Source organism: Blennius ocellaris (genome assembly GCF_963422515.1).
Source record: "Blennius ocellaris genome assembly, chromosome: 7".
Lineage (NCBI taxonomy): Eukaryota > Metazoa > Chordata > Actinopteri > Blenniiformes > Blenniidae > Blennius > Blennius ocellaris.
Window position 1 is genome coordinate 14,097,240 of NC_137656.1, and position 17,948 is coordinate 14,115,187.

The window sequence follows — 17,948 nt, forward strand, 5'->3', positions numbered from 1 at the left end:
GAGTGGGGATGAAAAGTTCCAGGTTTGAATCCCAAAGCATCGCAGATGGGTCAAAATTGTGGGTCCTTGAGCTGGACCCCTAACGCCCATCAGCTGTCCAGAGTGTAATACAGCTGCCAAACACATCCTAGAAATGGTATATATATATATTCATATACATATACATAAGCAATTTCAACAAGGGGATTATTAGAATGTGATTAGTTCATTAGTTATTGAAATTAAAAAATAGATGTTTACCCTATTCTAAACAATAAACCTAAATAAGTACTAAGCACCGAATGCCCCGAGTATTTTTTTTTCTTGAAAAAAGTGCTTTTAGATTTCAGTGCTACTCTTTTCACCTTCAGTTTGGACTGAGTGCTGTTGTTTGAGGCTTCCATTATTTATTAATGCCAAATAAATAATGACAAGAAGAAGATAAATCATTTCGGAGCTTGAAGGCAGCTCCACTCAAAACACGTTTCTCCTCCTAATGCTTCTGCTTCTCTTCGCCAGTGGCATTAATCAGCCCTCATAGAAGAAGCAGACACACACAGAGAGAGAGAGAGAGAGAGAGAGAGAGAGAGAGAGAGAGAGAGAGAGAGAGAGAGAGAGAGAGAGAGAGAGAGAGAGAGAGAGAGAGAGAGAGAGAGAGAGAGAGAGAGACTGCCACTGATCTCAAGCAGTGGAAGAAACAGACTGAGTCGCATCTGTACCGGAGGACGGACCACTGCTGCTACTTTTCGCGTCTGAACCGAGAAACGGCGACGAGGTGAGCAAACTTTAAACTGCTTTTAGAAACGCAAACTAACACGAGTTTTATTGCATCAAAGTGAAAAATGTGCAGGGGTTTTCAGTCTCGTATCCACTTTGAAAAGTCTGACAGACGCTGCGCTCTTGTGGCTGGAAGCTGTTTACAGTCTGACACACGCTCTTTTAACACTTGTGACATTTAGAGGCTCGAGATTCATCCTGAAGGGAGAGGCTATTGCTTTTATATCTGCAATGTTGGATTCATATCAATATGCCACTCAACCTGTGGTAAAAAAATATCTGATGTTTGCATTCAAGAAAAAGCCTTTGTTTTGCCTCAGTCACTAAACTCACAGTGCAGGGGGGCAGTGCCCACAAAAAGTACAAATGTTCTCATCTCATCATTCCTACGCATTCAAGAGTACAAAACCTGTCCCACTAAACGCTTGTCCTACATCTCTGTTGATAATGAGATTTTAATGTTCAGGGGGAAAAAAGTACAATTTCTTTTGTGTGCATTTAGGTTTATGCATGTGTTAAAATGTAAAAACACCAATCATGATCAAGAAGACGAGAGTTAAGTTTTAGTATTTGTAGGTTTTGTACAGATAAAACCATACATACATACATACATACATACATACATACATACATACATACATACATACATACATACATACATAAAAGATGACAGTACCAAGTCGCAGTTATGGTGTTAAACAAAAAGTAGGCTCACTATTGTAGTAGCAGTGACCTGGCTTTAATTCTTTTGGAGACTTGGTTGAGTGGACCTCCTTCTCCAAGGGCTCAGAAAGCAGGAAAGGAAAATTAAAATGAACCTCCAAACAGCCTCCAGCACTGAAAAACCTACAGCTCAGTATTCCCCATACACCCCACTTATACTCTCAGGCATGCACACAATATTCGTCTCTCCCTCTGAGTCCAGTAACCAGGTCCAGGTGTTTGTCAGTGTGGGTTATGACAAGAGTATATCTGTACGTGTGCATGAGCACGCTCGTGTGAACGTCTATCCAGATGGCATAATGCTGTGGCTCCAAATCTTACCTCACCTCGTCGGAGGGGTCCGGGGGCAACAACACAAGGGGGACCACGCAGGAAAACACTCAGCAAATATGAATGAGGAAAGGAGTGCTCCAGATGTGTGTGTGTGTGTGTGTGTGTGTGTGTGTGTGTGTGTGTGTGTGTGTGTGTGTGTGTGTGTGTGTGTGTGTGTGTGTGTGTGTGTGTCAATCTCATAAGTGTTTGCAGTTGTTGAGGCTTCCCTGAGAACGACAATCCTATTTAGGTCAGGAACATATCACACACATCTGAGAAACAGCCACATTCTCAATTGGCTGTGTAATTGAGTTTCACAATGCAGCTGTAAACAGAACGCTTCCCTCATTTTCTTTCCTTGCATGCATATATGTCTGCGAGTGTGTCTGTGCATGTGAGAGAGAGAGTGAGAGAGAGAAAGAGAGAGTGTCTATGTGCGTGTGTGTGTGTGTGTCAGGAGGAGAGAGGGAGAGCAATTTAGACACTTAACAGCTTCAGACACCTCGTGATGTGAGACGATGGCTGGAAATTCAGATCACATTGCTGGCGCTTAATCTACATGGCAAGAATAGCAAATTTGCCAAAAACAAACTCAATTTGTGCCTGTCTGGAGCACAGATAAGTGGAACACATTGAAGAGAGAGAAAAAAAACAGAGAGAGATTCTAGCTTAAGGGTACTAACATGGACCCTTTGAGAAGCATCCGGTCTCCATCAAGTGTCATGTGGACTCTGATTTATTTAAAAAGTCAAGGTCGTAAAAGGAAAAATAGTTTCCATTTACACATTCCTACATACACTGTTCACACAGGTAGTGTATAGCCTTTTATTTCATTCTAGGAGTAGTCGTCAAAAAGAAGGCTGAATGAAGGTAACAACTGAGAAAGTTTCAAACAATGAACAGTGGTCGCTCATTAAATGAATCGTTCAAGTGTTCAGGGGGAGCAAAAACTAACATGTCAGAGGGGAAGAAGATTTTTTTTTTTTTAGAAAAAGTGCAACTTTTTTTTAAAATGTTTTTCTCTTTTATAGGGCTTCATGCCAGGTCCTGCTGCTTTTCGAGCTCCTCTACTTATTCAACAGTACACAGAAGCTCAGAACAGTTTAGAAGTCATCAGCACCTGAATCTCATTATGACCAAGACTTCATTCTGTCGGCGTGAAGGCACCTCGAAAAATAAGATTTTTAGCAGGACACAGGGAGGATGATTGTTTAAATAGTAGTTTGTCAGGGTTGAGCTTCTCTAACCTCCAATTTCCTCATCTTGGGGAACGAGCTGATAACAATCAAAAACAGATAAGAGTGTGGAGCCTGAGGGCCTCCTCCCTTTTTAATTAGAGTGTCAATTTGATTTATGGAAATGTTACACCATTTATCTTCACCTGGATTCTCAAGCAGATAGAGTCAATTCAAGAATCTTTCACGGGCCTGTTTTCTTTAAACTTTATCGAGCTGTGATAATAAGCAGGCTTTGCCCCAATCTGCCCTGAAGTGACCCGTCGTCCTCGTGTGTCACATTTATCAGCATGACTCAAACCTCTGGCAATGTCACGAAGGGAAGGAGGAAGGAAGGAAGCAACATCAACCGAAAAGTTACTGCCTCCTTTAATTATGTCTGGACCCTGCTTGTGGTTCACCTGTTGATCTCCAGCAAGCCCTGAACCATTATCTCTTCAGAAGGTTTTTATAAAAATGCAGCTTTGAATGTTCAAATGTAAAGTTGGACCGTTTTCTTCCCTCAGCGGAGGCCAAACTAATCGATGCCACATCTCATTTCATTAGATTCACTGCAGACTTCGTCTTGCTACTTCACAGTGAAGTATGTATTTGTTAAAACATATTTTCTTTGTGAGGCAGCAAAAAAATACTGATAGTTTTTATTTCTACTGTGAAACCTTCATTGAACAAGACAGTTAAACAGTCAAACTGAGGCACTCAAAAGAAAACTGTTCATCTCGTGATAGTTGTTTGATATTGCTATAACAATGTGTAAACTATGTTAAAGGGTTCAGAGAGAGAGAGAGAGAGAGAGAGAGATAGAGAGAGAGACAGAGAGAGAGAGACAGAGAGAGAGACAGAGAGAGAGAGACAGAGAGAGAGACAGAGAGAGAGAGACAGAGAGAGAGAGAGAGAGAGAGAGAGAGAGAGAGAGAAGTATGGTTAAAGTGATGTTTATAGTTTGTATTTGGTTGAGTACTTTTATGTATGTAATTTGTCCAGACCTGATCTTAAACCAGCAGTAGCTATGAAAACATTTAAAGTTATTGGATGGTGTAGCCTAAAGAAGTTTACAGTTGTAGTGTTTTGTGCTTTATGTATATGCTAAAATAAAAAGTTTGCATGTATGAAATTAAACTTGAGAAGATAGCCATCTTTTGCCATTCAGATCTATTTGATAAGATACTGGGGTGATCAGAATACAACTTTTAAAATTCTATTGTGTTATATTGTATTGTATTCTATTATGTTTTGTCATGGTGTTGAAGGACTAGAACTTCGTCCATCACGAGGTACAGAGGAGACAACAGTCTTGGCTTTGGATTGTGGGATCACAAAGATGCACTCGTACAGCGAGAACGTGAAAAAAACCCCATTCAGCATCAAACCCTGGTCTCCTCACCGGTGAATCCGGACGGCAAGTCAATAAGCAGAGTTATGTAGAGTATGTGTGGGTGTTGGGCATTTTGGTGTCCTCACACATGGGTCCCATCAGGTTTTCCCTCTGTTGTCCTGCGAAGCTGGGATGAGTTAAACATTTGACGGTTGACTTCTCAGATGGAAATTGTGATCTATTGCCTGTTCCTCTTTGATATGTTCAGACAAGCAGGCACTAGTTCACGAGTACACACAATACTCACTTTCTCCCTCGTGACACACACAATATCCACACTGTACATTTTTCAATCTACAAAATACCTGTGTAAGAAAGTTTTCATGCAGGCTTGAAGCAAAACGTAAGTGTGCACTTGGAAGGCACACACACACACACACACACACACACACACACACACACACACACACACACACACACACACACACACACACACACACACACACACACACACACACACACACACACACACACACACACACACACACACACAGTGTACTCTAATGAGGGGAGTAAGTCTGGAGCTGTAAAAGTTGTTGAAAATGCTGTGGCACATTAAAAAATGTCTTTCTGACTGGCTAACAAGGCAGCACCTTTGTGGCAAAGATACCTTTGTTATCATTTGTTCTCCTTTGTGTGACCAGTTTACACTCAAAGAGTCCAACATCTGTGTTGCAGTATTGCTCCTAAGGTGCAGGGACACGATCAGCTCTTTCTACTGAGTTAAATGAAACTGTTTGTACGCCTTTCATATGGTTCATTAATTTGATGTTAGCTGAAGGTTCACTTGCTGAGTATTTTATGATTTTATGATTTCTGATACAGCACAGGTGGCTATGTATAACAAACCATCTGATCCATCCTCATTCAATATGAAGGACTGCTGTGAACAGTGAGTTTGCATGTTACTCCTGGTTAGAGAGGCCAAGTCAGATCAATGTGTGTGTCTTTGGTAGTGTAGTTTTAGCTTTCATCCACTGTGTGACTTTTTCTAAGAATTTTTATTTAGCAGTTTTCCTTCTTGCTGTCTCACTACTCACATCTTTTGCTTTGTGACGCCTCTGCTCGCCCTCAGGCTGGACACTTAAACACACAATGTCTACCTGATCTCACGATGGAGTTATTATGTGTGTGTGTGCGCTCTATAATTCACACAGGGTGCACAGTTCAGACGCTCCGCCCCCGCCCGGTGTTCCCCTTTCTTTTGAATGAGGTGACGAAGAGTTGACATTTGCACCTTTTGTAGCAATACTTGATCTGTTCTGGTCTTTTGTTTTCTGAAAACAGCTCTGGTGCCCAAGAGGAGATCATAGTAATCAGCAAATGACTATGACAAGCCATAGTATTAAACTGAAAGCAAGCGAAGGGCAATAGTCTCACACATGTTTGAATTATGATTTATTAGCGTGATTAATGAGCCACATAATATGTCTGGGCTTGTGTCCTGCAGGGTGGACACTTCTGATCTCATGATTTGAGTATTTTCCTCTCACCAGTCTCTAATTTTCACTGTGATCACAGCTCAACCACTCCTTGTTTCCTTGTTCTCTGCTTTATTTTGCCATTCTGAATTGTTCACCTTTGTCATTTTTTTCTAATCTCTCAGCACCTTTTGGTGAGCTTTTGTTTATTTTGAATATTACTACGTCCATTTTAATGATGAAGTGAAAACAGTGTATTGTTTGTACAAGAAGGCCTGGTCCCAAGCACAAACAGGTTGGGCCCCGAGGATGCTTTAACTCATACAGCTTGTCTTTGAACTGTGAGACTGTTGTTTATTTTATAGACCACGGCTCTGTCTTTTTTTGTTTGGTTTGGCTCAGTTCAAACCAAAGTAATCACCGGGTCTGTGGTTCACTCAAAGGGAAAAAAATAAAGTTTGGGGTGAGGGGGACTGGAGAGATGATGGAGTGATGAGTGGAGGGGAAAAAAATGGCCTGATGAGAAAATGATAACCATCTGGATCCACTTTCAGTTTCATCCCTTTTGCCCCCCAAACTCAAGACCTCCAATTTCCATGGTGCCTCCTTTTGAGGTGCCATTCCATCACTGTGAAGAGAAAAATATTTGCCCCGAGAGCAAGTGTCAATGTTAAGTTTCAGGAAGTCTCTTCATGGTCTCCTGGTCCAGACATTCCCTCCGCATTAAAACTTTCATTTAGAATAATGTTAGCAACAATTATGATCTTGATCTTTAGTGAAATGTAAAAATGCAAATTTAGACTAAATCATTTCTTGATAGACCGTGGCATCAAGTACTTTTTTTTAACTTTCTTTTTAGCAGTTAGAGATAGAAATGACTTCAAGCTGTGGCTTTGTTATTAATTTTCTGAGAATGTCTGGCAGGTTAAAGGTCAGACTGAGTGATGGAAAACTTCGACTTCCTATTTTAAAGACAGGATGTGTAAAACACATGAGTAGCTCTTTGTTAGCGCATCTTTCAATATGTCCATCTAAAAAAACAACTTAGATTTTTCTTTTTCTTTTAAATTCATACATAGCACATTCAAATTTAACAGTGGTAAAGATATGCTCAGAAATATTTGAAATAAACAGAGGCAATCCCAAGGCAGATTAAAGAAATATTTATGTGAGTTCATGGAATTATCTTCACCTCTCTGCTATGTAACTGTCTCTTTACCTTTTGTCCTTGAGTGTCTGGCTCCAGGTCTTTAACCCAGGTAGTCTTCATTAAGTTGTCCGGTTCCCCACACACACACGTAATCCTGGAATGATAAATGGCTTTCTTTGATTTGTGCAGATGTGTCTCTGGCACAGAATGGACTTTAATGTGTATAATCAAACTGAGAGGCCACTGGTTGTTATTATTGTCTGTTTTGCTGTCTCCGCTCCTGTCTCTGTGCCTGTTTCTTTTTCTGGCCCTGTGCTGATAAGGCGAAAATGTGCTGCTGCAGATGTACTGTCTTGTGTACCATCGTTGATACCCTCCTGGTTGAAATTGCACCCATGTAGCCAGTGCACACACCACCTTCCCATGGGACATAAATTTAAGCTGGGCTCATCAGTATGTTTTCCAAAGTCATTATTTCTGAGAGATTTGATCTGATTGATATGATTGGTACCAAATTGAATTTAACCTCTACGATATTGAATCTGATGCATGTGGAATCAAATCTTGTGGGGGGCCTGTTTCTACACTCACATCTTGTGGATTTATACATATCCATCTCGAGAGGCAATTACAATGTGAAGCAGGCCTCTGGGACTCTTTGTGTTTTGTCCTGTGTGACAGTGCAATGCTCATTGAAGAAACATACTGAAAACAGCAACCAGGCGGTAATCCGATGTTCACTGACATCGATTCAGGAGATAACCCTAACCAGGATATCTACTGTGCACTCACACCTTAGGTATGGATTCTGTGGACACTAATAGGACCTTCACTCGGAGATCATTAGTGGGCGATGAATAATGTGAAATAAAGGGAAAACCTATGGATTACTCATGCCAGATAGTGTATGGGGAGGGCTGTTCTTTGTAGATTTAATAAGGTAGTAAAAAAAAACCCAGGGCTGACCAGATGGCCCACACTGATTCACCCTATCCAGATTATGGGGACTGCTCGATCCAAAAAGTGGGAGAAATCTAGAGGAAGTGAGTCCAAAGGAGACCAGATGTCCCTAACAGGACCCTGTAGGTTCCAGGCCAAAACAGTATCAAGCAGATGATTACATATTAGGTCAGCATCTCACTCACACAGACAGTAAATGGAAACGCTGCCACAGCATTATGGTCTCGGTACACAGCATCACTCACTAGAGCCCATAAAGATCTTCTCCTAAAATTATATAGTAAAAATATTTTAAAGCCTTTTGTCTGGACAGCAAACTACTTTTGTGCCCTTTTGTTAAACTCGTAAGCAGAACTTCTTTCTCCTCATAAACACACGCTCATGTCAGCGTCTGTCTTTCACTTCACTTCACTGGACTACATGCATATGACCAAACTGGCCTCTCGTGCTCACCAGCTTTATATTCATAGTCAGAGCTTGGAGCAGTGTTTTTACAAGCTGGACCCACTGAACCGTGTCCTCTCAGCTTCCTGTTGGAAAAAAGTCCCTGCACCTACCCTGCAATCCTACCTATGTGAAATGTATTTCATTTTAAGACAAAGAGATCAGTTTAAAAAGTTATTAAACGTTTTCTTCACTGTGTCCAATTCAATCTTCCAATACAAACCATGAAGATGGAAAAAAAAATAAAAATCTTACGCAACCTCCAGGTCAGAATGCATTTTGCCACATATCCCCTTGAGCTACAAATATATCAGATACAGTACATATTACACTCATGCTGTATTAATGATATAATTGATAAAACTACTTTATACATCCATGGCAGTAGCACTCTCGCCTCAGAGTGAGAATGTCCTTGGTTCAAGTCTGGCCTGAGGAGCCATGGGGGGTTTGTTTGTTCTCTTTGTGCATGTGTGGGTTTACTCTCATAGTCCAAACACATGTAAATCAGGTTGATCAGCGATCATGAAATGCCTCTTGGTGTAAACGTGAGTGTATGTGTGGTTGTCTGTTTCTCAGTGTTTGTTGTGTGGACTGGCCATCCGTCCAGCATGTGCCCTGCCTTCACCATTTGTTAGCTGAGATTGGTTCCAGTGCTAAATGAATCTGAAAAGGATAAAGTGGTGTAGAACATGGATGGATGACAGTGCTCTGCACTATTCAAAACCTTTTTGGTTACACTATATTTTCTAAATGGCCTTGCCATCATTTCAACCCTTACCCTCACCTACAGTGGGTACAGATAATATTCTGATCTCCCTACATTTTTCCTTCTTTTGTTATATTGCAGCCATTTGATAAGTTCCTTTTTTCCTCATTAATGTGCATGCAGCACCCCATCATGACAGAAAAACAAACAGCTTTGCTGCTTTATTACAGAACACCAACTGAAATGACATGGTTAAATGTTTTCAAAACCCTTTGCTGTGACACCCAGATATTTAAGTCAGATGTTGTCCAGTTCTTCCGATCAGACTTGAGAAGGTTCTAGTTCTTCTAATGAAGGTGTATACTGTATTACAGAGTCACCAATTAACACACGCACAGGCGGAACCTTCAAGCATCACCCAGAAAGGCCACTCAAGCCCTATTCAGACTTGAAATGGGGATATTCCTGGTATGAGCAATGCCAACCACTCCATCCACATTTCTGAACAGTTGTTGGCAAACTGTTTTCTTAAGTGTTAAATTCACAGTACAGTTCTGTATATTTGTGGTATTGGTAGATAAGGGATTAGATTCTCAGCATTTTAGAATGTGTTTCCTCAACCAAAGCATCAATACAATATGTAAGTAAACTAAGTTTATTTGAGTGGTTTTCAATCAGCTGGTAGCTGGGGTTACCTTCCAAACCAAATATTAGTAGTTTGATCCTCCATGTCACCTTTTGTCTATATTAAAGAGTGATGTGAGTGATTTTATGAGTAAATAGGTGAATTTGATGGATCCTCCAATCAGACCGCAGAAACATTAACATATGCTATGTCCGTGTGGTGCATTTACTGTTTCTTTTAAGAAAGGCCATTCATTCCTTCTCTATGAATTTAAATGGGTGATACAAAGTATTCAAGCTGGTATGTGGATCATGGTGCAGCTGCCTGCCAGCTTAGTTTTATCAGCTGCACACAGAAAAGAAGATCTTATTGGGAGGCAGATGCACATTAACAGGTTGGCTTTTCACTTTTTGGATTTGGCTTTCTTTGAATTCCTCAAAGCCAGATTGAAAGATATGAATTGTTACTAACACCATAAGACAAACCAGCATATTTTTTTTACAGGACAATGAACCTCAAAGGCAAATATGTCTTGGTTTGTTCGCTAAATCTTGTTCCAACATAGCTTTCCAACCAGCTGCAGCTGGCACACTGCAGAGAGATTAATAGTAATGATAGTAGTGCCGTGTGTTTTGCTCTGCGTGTGCAAGTTCTCCTTGCAGGCATTTGTTGCAGGTCTCAGGCATATGTCCTGGGATTAAGGAATTAGCCATAACAAATAACCTCATGCACACACCCTTGCCTGCATCACCACAAGTCACCACATTGCGCTCCGACATTACAACCTCAAACCAGGGTACACATGTTCTTGTAGAGCAACACAAAACCTTTTACTAATTTCTCAACATCACTATTGAATGTTGTTGACGGTTTAAGAAAAGCAGGTATTGTTGGGTTGCCTGAATGTAAGGGTTGCATTTGTAAAAGATAAGCTAATGGGAGAGTGCTAGCCAAGTTATCAGAGACTTCTTTTGTCCTAAAGAGAAATACAATAAAGAACAGTGAACTTTCCAGTGTTTCCCCTGGGTTCAGGTTCTAGCTAATCAACAGTGCACACAGCCGTGACTGTTCTGTTCCAGGGGACTGGAGATGGAGGGAGGGAGGGGTAGATAGGACGAGGGTCCTACACTTGAAGTGGGCGGACAAGGGAGGAGGGAGTCTGAGAGTGCATGTGATTGCATGATTTGAGGTGTGTATGTGGACATTTGTATGCTGCACGAAAGGCAAAAACTCCAGGGGCCCAAGCATTCGTGTGTGCGTGTGTCAGTTATTTCTACGTGTAGATGAACAAATTATGTCAGTGGCACCAAGTCACTTAATAATGGAGAGTTAAGTGAGTTGAGTTTTTTGAGGTTGTGCTATAATTACTGTCAGATGTCAGGGTGGAGGAGTGGGATGGAGGGAAAGAAAAGGAGTCTGTGTGTTCGAGAAAAGAACGAGAGAAAAATGATATGGCTGCTTTATGTCCTGGGCCGAGAACACAAATAGAGTACGTGTAGGTTTTTTAGACTTTAAAAAGTCACTTGCAAAACACTTTAGCTTTGGGCTATATACAAGTCTTATCGTTATCTGCCTTCTAAGGTACATTTACTGCAATAACGAACTTAGTGATTAAAAAAAAGACGTGATCAGCAGTATAAATGCCCAACAAGAAGGTGGGACAGATTTTCACCTATTTGGTAAACAGTTTCAATCCAGCGTATTTGTCATTCATACTGTAACATATTTCTGTATGTTCTTTAATGTGTGCCCCTTCTCTCTGTACCCCAGAATGAAACTGCAACCTAATGCTGGTCGCCAAACCCAAACGTCTTGTGGGTGGTATGTTTAGTTTTGCTGCATATAAAATTGTGTCGCAGCAATTGAGTATTCGGGCTCTACTCCTATACCGTCAGCCTATATCCTAATCATTGTCAGATGGCAGACAGAGTCCCTGCGTCTGGAGCCATTTACGAGGCCTCCAGCCACCTGGAGGAGGGGAGGGGCAGAGAGGGTGGGCAAAATCCGTTCATCGAGGTTGTCCTTTGTTGTCTGAGAACGCGTGACATGGAAAATAGGTAGCATATAAATTAGTGGTTAACCAAATTGCTTTCATAGGACAAGGAAATGTTCCTTTGAATATCAGAATTATAATGTTGTGTGTTCTTTTTGTCTGTTGATTACCAAAAGATAATTAATCTTTTGAATAGTAATGTGTTAAAATATAAACCAGTGATTTTCAAAATATGGATTCATAACCCCAACCTTTCAGAGTTTTAACCTTCCCTGAGAATAGTTCTGGTTTGTTTTCCTAATTATGATTTTCCACATTTAGCTTGGATAGAAACACTCACTCTCTTGGTTAAAGCCACACATGTAAACAACAGGAGTGCTCTTTGTTTACTTCTGTACAGTATGTAATTTAAACTTTGATTTATGTGAAAAGCATCTTGGGGTGTAAAATGATAAACCTTTGTTTGCTTTGTATCTAACTTCTGGCTTGCAGACTGCTAATATTTTCCTTTTGCTCTTTTTGCTATTGCTTTCAACTTATGTGTGTTTTGGACCAGAAAAATGATTTCGCTGCATCAGTTTTTGACTGAATGTACTCGAGGAGTGAGCATCGTGTTCATGAATAATAAAACAATCAATTTGGCTCAAGTTCATATTCTGTTTTTACATTTAATAAGCTCAGCCTGGTACCAGCTAATTTAAGAGGTTCCTAAACTCAACAGAGGACTGTGACGGATGTCAAATAAAATGTGAAATGAATATTCACCCTGCAGCTGCTAAAACAAAGAAAAGATTGACTGTTAAAATGCCCATGCTGTGGTGAGTCTGAGAAATCTCCATGCTTTGCTTTACTTTGTAGAAGTTTAGTGACATTAGCTTTCTGTGTTTGAACCTTAGCCTTTTCCTTTTGTTGAAATCTTGAAACTTCCCTGTTGCAATTCAACCCCATATAGCTCACATGATGTATTAGGGCATTTGTAAATGTCTGACTATGTCTCTAAGCGCACAGTATGAGAAACACCAGACGCTGCAATATGTTTCTCTAAGTTCTGTTTGGCCTTCCTCATATGTCAGCTGGCAAGGATGCTGCTGTGCCATGCAGATCCCGAGGCTTGAGTCCAAACCTTTTCCTGACCCTGTACAAATACATGTAATTAAGCAATGAAAACTCGTTTCAGCTATTCCATAGCCAGGACTTCTGTTGCAGGAAATTAAGGATAATCTGGAGGCTGTGGACACTCTTTGTTGCCACAAGGCGTTCTCAAGGTGAAGTGGCTCTCCTTCAAGATTGCTTTTTATCCTGTATGAATTAGTTTTGCGTGTTTCTGCTTACTGTGCCCCTCTCGCTCCCTCTCTGGGTTGTTTTTGTCTGCATGCGTGTCTGGTTATTATTTTTGCATATTGTCGTAACCCTGGAGGCATTATCACATTATTGTTTACTAACAAACATCTCGAAAAAGATCAGCGAAAACATCGAAACAAGCATGATACTTACTAAAACTATTTTTTTTTAAAGTGTGTTTGAGAGGAACTGTTGTGTTCAGAGGGACAACATGTATGCAAAGAAAGCTGATCACAGCAGTTGAGTGAGGCTCGGTCAGGGGTCTACAACATGTGTGTCGTTAGCCATCTGGTTGTGGCTCCCTGTGGCTTACACAAGATTACTTGAATATTACAAATATTTTTACTTTTTATTTAAATAAAAAGATTTTTAAATTAAAATCTTTGTAAATTTTATCTCAGATTGAGTTGAAAAACAAGCCACTTTACAAAACATGTATGCCTCACATGAGTGTATGTCACTTGCCGTGGGCCTCTCACTGTATTTGATTACCTCTGAGTTTCTGACCGCGATATGAGTCAACAATGGCTAAATCCATGATAATTGTTAGTCCGTCCGTCCCTCCATCCATCCATCCATCCATCCATCCATCCATCCATCCATCCATCCATCCAGTGAAAATAACCAAAGAGCTATATCAACAAGTGGAAGCATCATGGTTCATTACTCACTGATCAGGAATTGTGACCTGAACTGGATAATTTAGGAGGAATGGGAAGCGGTCAGCTCACAGTTTGCTTAGAGATAGTTATAGATCCATTTGCAGATCATAAATAATGTTTTCCTAACTTGTCCAAGAAGTGATCGGTCAAAATTATTTTAAGTAACAGAAAAGGGTCTTAATAATACCCAAAATGTTAAACTTGCAGCAGGAGACCACACTGTCTGCGAATCCATTATGTTAAAAAGAAAGAACTGAGCCTACCAAGTTCACCTAAATTGTCAAATTAGAGATTTGAAGCCTTTCAGCTGTGACACTCAGAAAGCAGGGATAGAGTTGTACAAACACAATTTAGTTTAAATGAATCTTGTATCACCTTGTATCAAAAGCTCAGGCAGATCAGTAATTAATGGTGTTTGCTTTATTTGCTTGGCACATTTCAGACACTATATTTGAAGTCATCATCCTATCAGAGTATTGTATTTTATCCAATTTAGAATTTTGAGGGTTTTTAGAGATTTTCATTGACCGTACACATTTCACTTAGTTCTAGTCTACTTGTAGTGGTTTGAGTTTGGTGGTATATAATTATAAAAGCCAACAAAATATTTAACTATTAATTTCAAGAGAGCATACCCCTTCATGTTTTCTTGGGAAGAGCCTGTATAGCTGTGGTGTATTTTATCTGTGAGGCTGTTTTCTTTATGTAATAAATAAAATTGTGAAACTAAAAAGAGAAACCTTTTTTTAAATAATTGAGTGGAAGAAAAATGATGTTTTGATGTTCCAAACTTGCAAGTCCATCTGTTACCTTTTGCTTTTTATTTATTAAATTTCTTTGGGGGGGTGAAGCTGTGAAGCTCATTTAGCAGGGGATCAATATAAAATAAAACACGCTTCCTGGAGAACACAGGCCTTATTGAATAAACAACTAAATATGGTGTAAGACATTTTTTTCTTTGTCTTAACAAATTATTTTCTTGGCAAACACGTGTACTGCCCATACAGTGTGTAGTTTGTAAAGATGGCATGTGGCTGTTGAAGGTGTGATAAAATCACTGTTGCAATGTCATTTAATGTTTTCTTCGTCAACTGTTGTCTTCAAAAGTAGCTGTTTCCTTTAAAGGATGCACTTCTTGTGCATACAAGAACAGTGGTCCTGGTCTGCTCTACATTTTAGAAATGGCATGATGGAGAGATTTAACTCATGATCCTGTGACAGCTTTTCCTTCCTTGGACACCTGAAGCAGTCCCCAAATGAGTTGCAGCTTTAGCGTTGCTCTGACCGAGTCATCTATTAGGCACTGTGAAACATCAAATCTTTAAGTTTGTCAATTTTTTCTGTTTCATGTTAGAAGCAATATGTAAGTTCAGATCGTCCACCTGCTGATTGAATTCTCCCACCATCTAAAATGTGCCATGATAATCACTGTTATTCACTTCACCTGTCAGTAGTCATAATGCCATGGCTGATTGAAGCATGTGTTCAGATTGATTAAAATAAAAATATAATATACTCTCACTAAATCTCTTTTATAGTAATATCAAAAATAAATCCTAGTCACTAATTAAACGCAAAGTAGATTTGGGGTCAAAAGGTGTCCATTATCTGCCCCACGTCACATTTGCCCTGCTAAACTTTGCCAGTTGATTTCACACAGAACATATTTCAAACTCGCAGCGATGAAGTGAAAAAAGGTTCCAGAGCAAAACAGGCTGAAAAGATTTGGTAGCCTGGTAGGTAAATGGATTTGTTCCTTGTTTCAACACACACACACACACACACACACACACACACACACACACACACACACACACACACACACACACACACACACACACACACACACACACACACACACACACACACACACACACACACACACACATACTGAGGGATCTATAGAGGCAGTAATGAGTCATATCCTTCAAACCGCTGTTTCCTATCACGAGACACCTCCTAAAACTCTGCAATAATTATCTCACGCGTATGTACACATGTACATACACACAGCTCTAACCTGTTCACGACTCTATACTGTACTTCTCACCTCTGGGGGTGTTTTCTGGGGAAAGAAATTACGTCAGTTACCAACGTAAGCATGTCACATGTCAGTCAAACTGAGGCAAACACAGTCAATATTTTCTGGCAGGTGTAGCCAGCAGGGGTGGTCTCTGGACACTACTGACAGCACGCACCTCTAGTGAGTACTTCTGGTGGGTAAATTGAGATATTTTTAGTTACAACATCTCATACAGGACTGAAAGCAGCAAAGGGTGGGGGTATACAATAACTGGTGGAGTTAGATTTCAGAATATATGTATTTTATGTCAATATGTTGATTATGTGTGATTGAATGGTCTAATCAAATACATCCTTCATTTAAATAAGTTACAGATTAAAATTACCATCTCAACTTGAAATGTTCTGGTTTCAAGGGAAAAGTTCAGTTAAGGTCACAGTACATGCAAAATATGTTTGCCTGGATTTTATTGGAGTTGGCAGGAGTTTGCCACAGTGAGCATTTTGTACTGTTGGCGTTGATATCACCATTGTCTCATGAATAGAGCAAAGAATGTTTTTCATTAAAGAACAGGGGAAGAAAAAGAAGAGGAACATTTTTGACACTGCGTTCCAGCTTGCATCACTCGTTTGAACGTGTGAGTGTATACGTGTACAAATTACAATTTTAATTGACATGGAGGTGAAATGAAGCCAGAGTGCAGATCTATTTTCACCCTGGATAAAACATCCTGTGCTCTGTGCTTCTTGTCACAAACCATTAAATCGTCAGTTCAGTACTCCTTGTATATCAGAGCCATCTGCAAAACATTTGAATTATCTCCGAGCTTATAATGTGAAAACATTACTTTTCTTAATTGATTGAGTTTTTTTTGCTGCCTTAGCTGTTTTCCTTCACACAAAAATGCAGAGTAATGAAACATTTTTGGGCTAGGGTAACATTTAGCTTCATTTTTCAAAAGCTTTTTGCTGCTGTCTGCATGTTGGTGATTTATCACTGCTGTTTTGCCATCTCTTCTTCATGTCATGAGTTCATGAATCAGTTTCTTTACAAAAGTAACAGCATCCAGTATAGATGGCCTTCCTCTAACTAACTAGTCTAACTCCAGCTGAGTATAATCAAAACAGCTGACCCATGCAGTGTTGACATCTCTACTAATGTATCACTACAATAATTAATGTGTCTACACATTATCAAGACAGGAAACATCAGATTGACGTTGGTTTGTAATTCTTGTCCGTCTGTCTGTCTGTGTCTATATAGCCAGCTAACTTTGAGGGTTTAATTATATGATTGCATATATGTGTGCATCTGTGTGTGTGCGACCAGCTAACAGAAGTACCTCAGAGCAGTAATGTGTGAGGTAAAAGGCTGGGCCTGCTGAGTGATCGCCACATTACTCTTCGGCATGAATCAATCTTCTGTTCAGACATTTGGCCATTAATGGACTCGTGTGAATTTTTTCATGTGTGTTTCTCTAATGGTTTCTCAGGATTTTCTAAAACCTCTACAGTTGTACTGTTTTGCTATATAGGGCTGTGAATACCTGGTGAATGGGTGGTACATTGACTCGTATTATGAGTTGTGATTAGCGTTCAGGACGTTTTTCATTTTCATTATTGAGCATGATGTCAAAAATGCAGTGACTTTGCTTGTGTGTTTTGATTCTATATATATTTAATTTAAGTTAATAATCGGCCCTTAAGTCATCAAAGCAGATGTCACTCAGCTGCTGGTGTATTTATACTGTTTAGTACAAACCTAAGATGCACATGTACACACTGATGTGTGTGGGGAGCTGAATTCTATATCCTGCATGCATGTTTGGTTCTGGATTTATAAAACTCTCAAAGTGATGTTTGTAATTATGTCATCTGTCAATCACCAAATTGCACCAGCTTCACATCTGTATTGTGAATTGTGCCACATTCACATGAATAAGCGTGATACAATGAAAGAGTTGTTGAGTGTGTGTAGCAGTTTCTCTCTGCATTTGAATACGGTGACACTGTAGGCTGCAGCTTTTCCTGTGTCACCCTACCTGCCAGTATTTTCATTGCCTATTGTGAAGCCGAGAGCAAAATGACAGTTTGTAGGAACTCGGTGAAAGAGGGGATTTAGGCAGTAATCCGCTTCACTGATCCTTTTTTGGAACAACCAACTGTCTGGCACACAGCCTGGCCCTCGCCGTGACACGCCTGCTTTTGATACCTGAAGGT

The 17,948-nt window shown here is 40.0% G+C and overlaps 1 protein-coding gene across 1 annotated transcript in view; it reads left to right on the plus strand.

Moving 5' to 3' along the window:
• Window positions 1-687: 687 nt before the first annotated feature.
• Window positions 688-17,948, plus strand: part of bmpr1ba (bone morphogenetic protein receptor, type IBa) — a 62,613-nt gene continuing 45,352 nt past the window's right edge. Inside the window, exon 1 of the mRNA XM_080498887.1 lies at window positions 688-754. The gene's annotated coding sequence lies outside the window, so the exon portion shown is untranslated. The remainder of the gene's footprint in view (window positions 755-17,948) is intronic.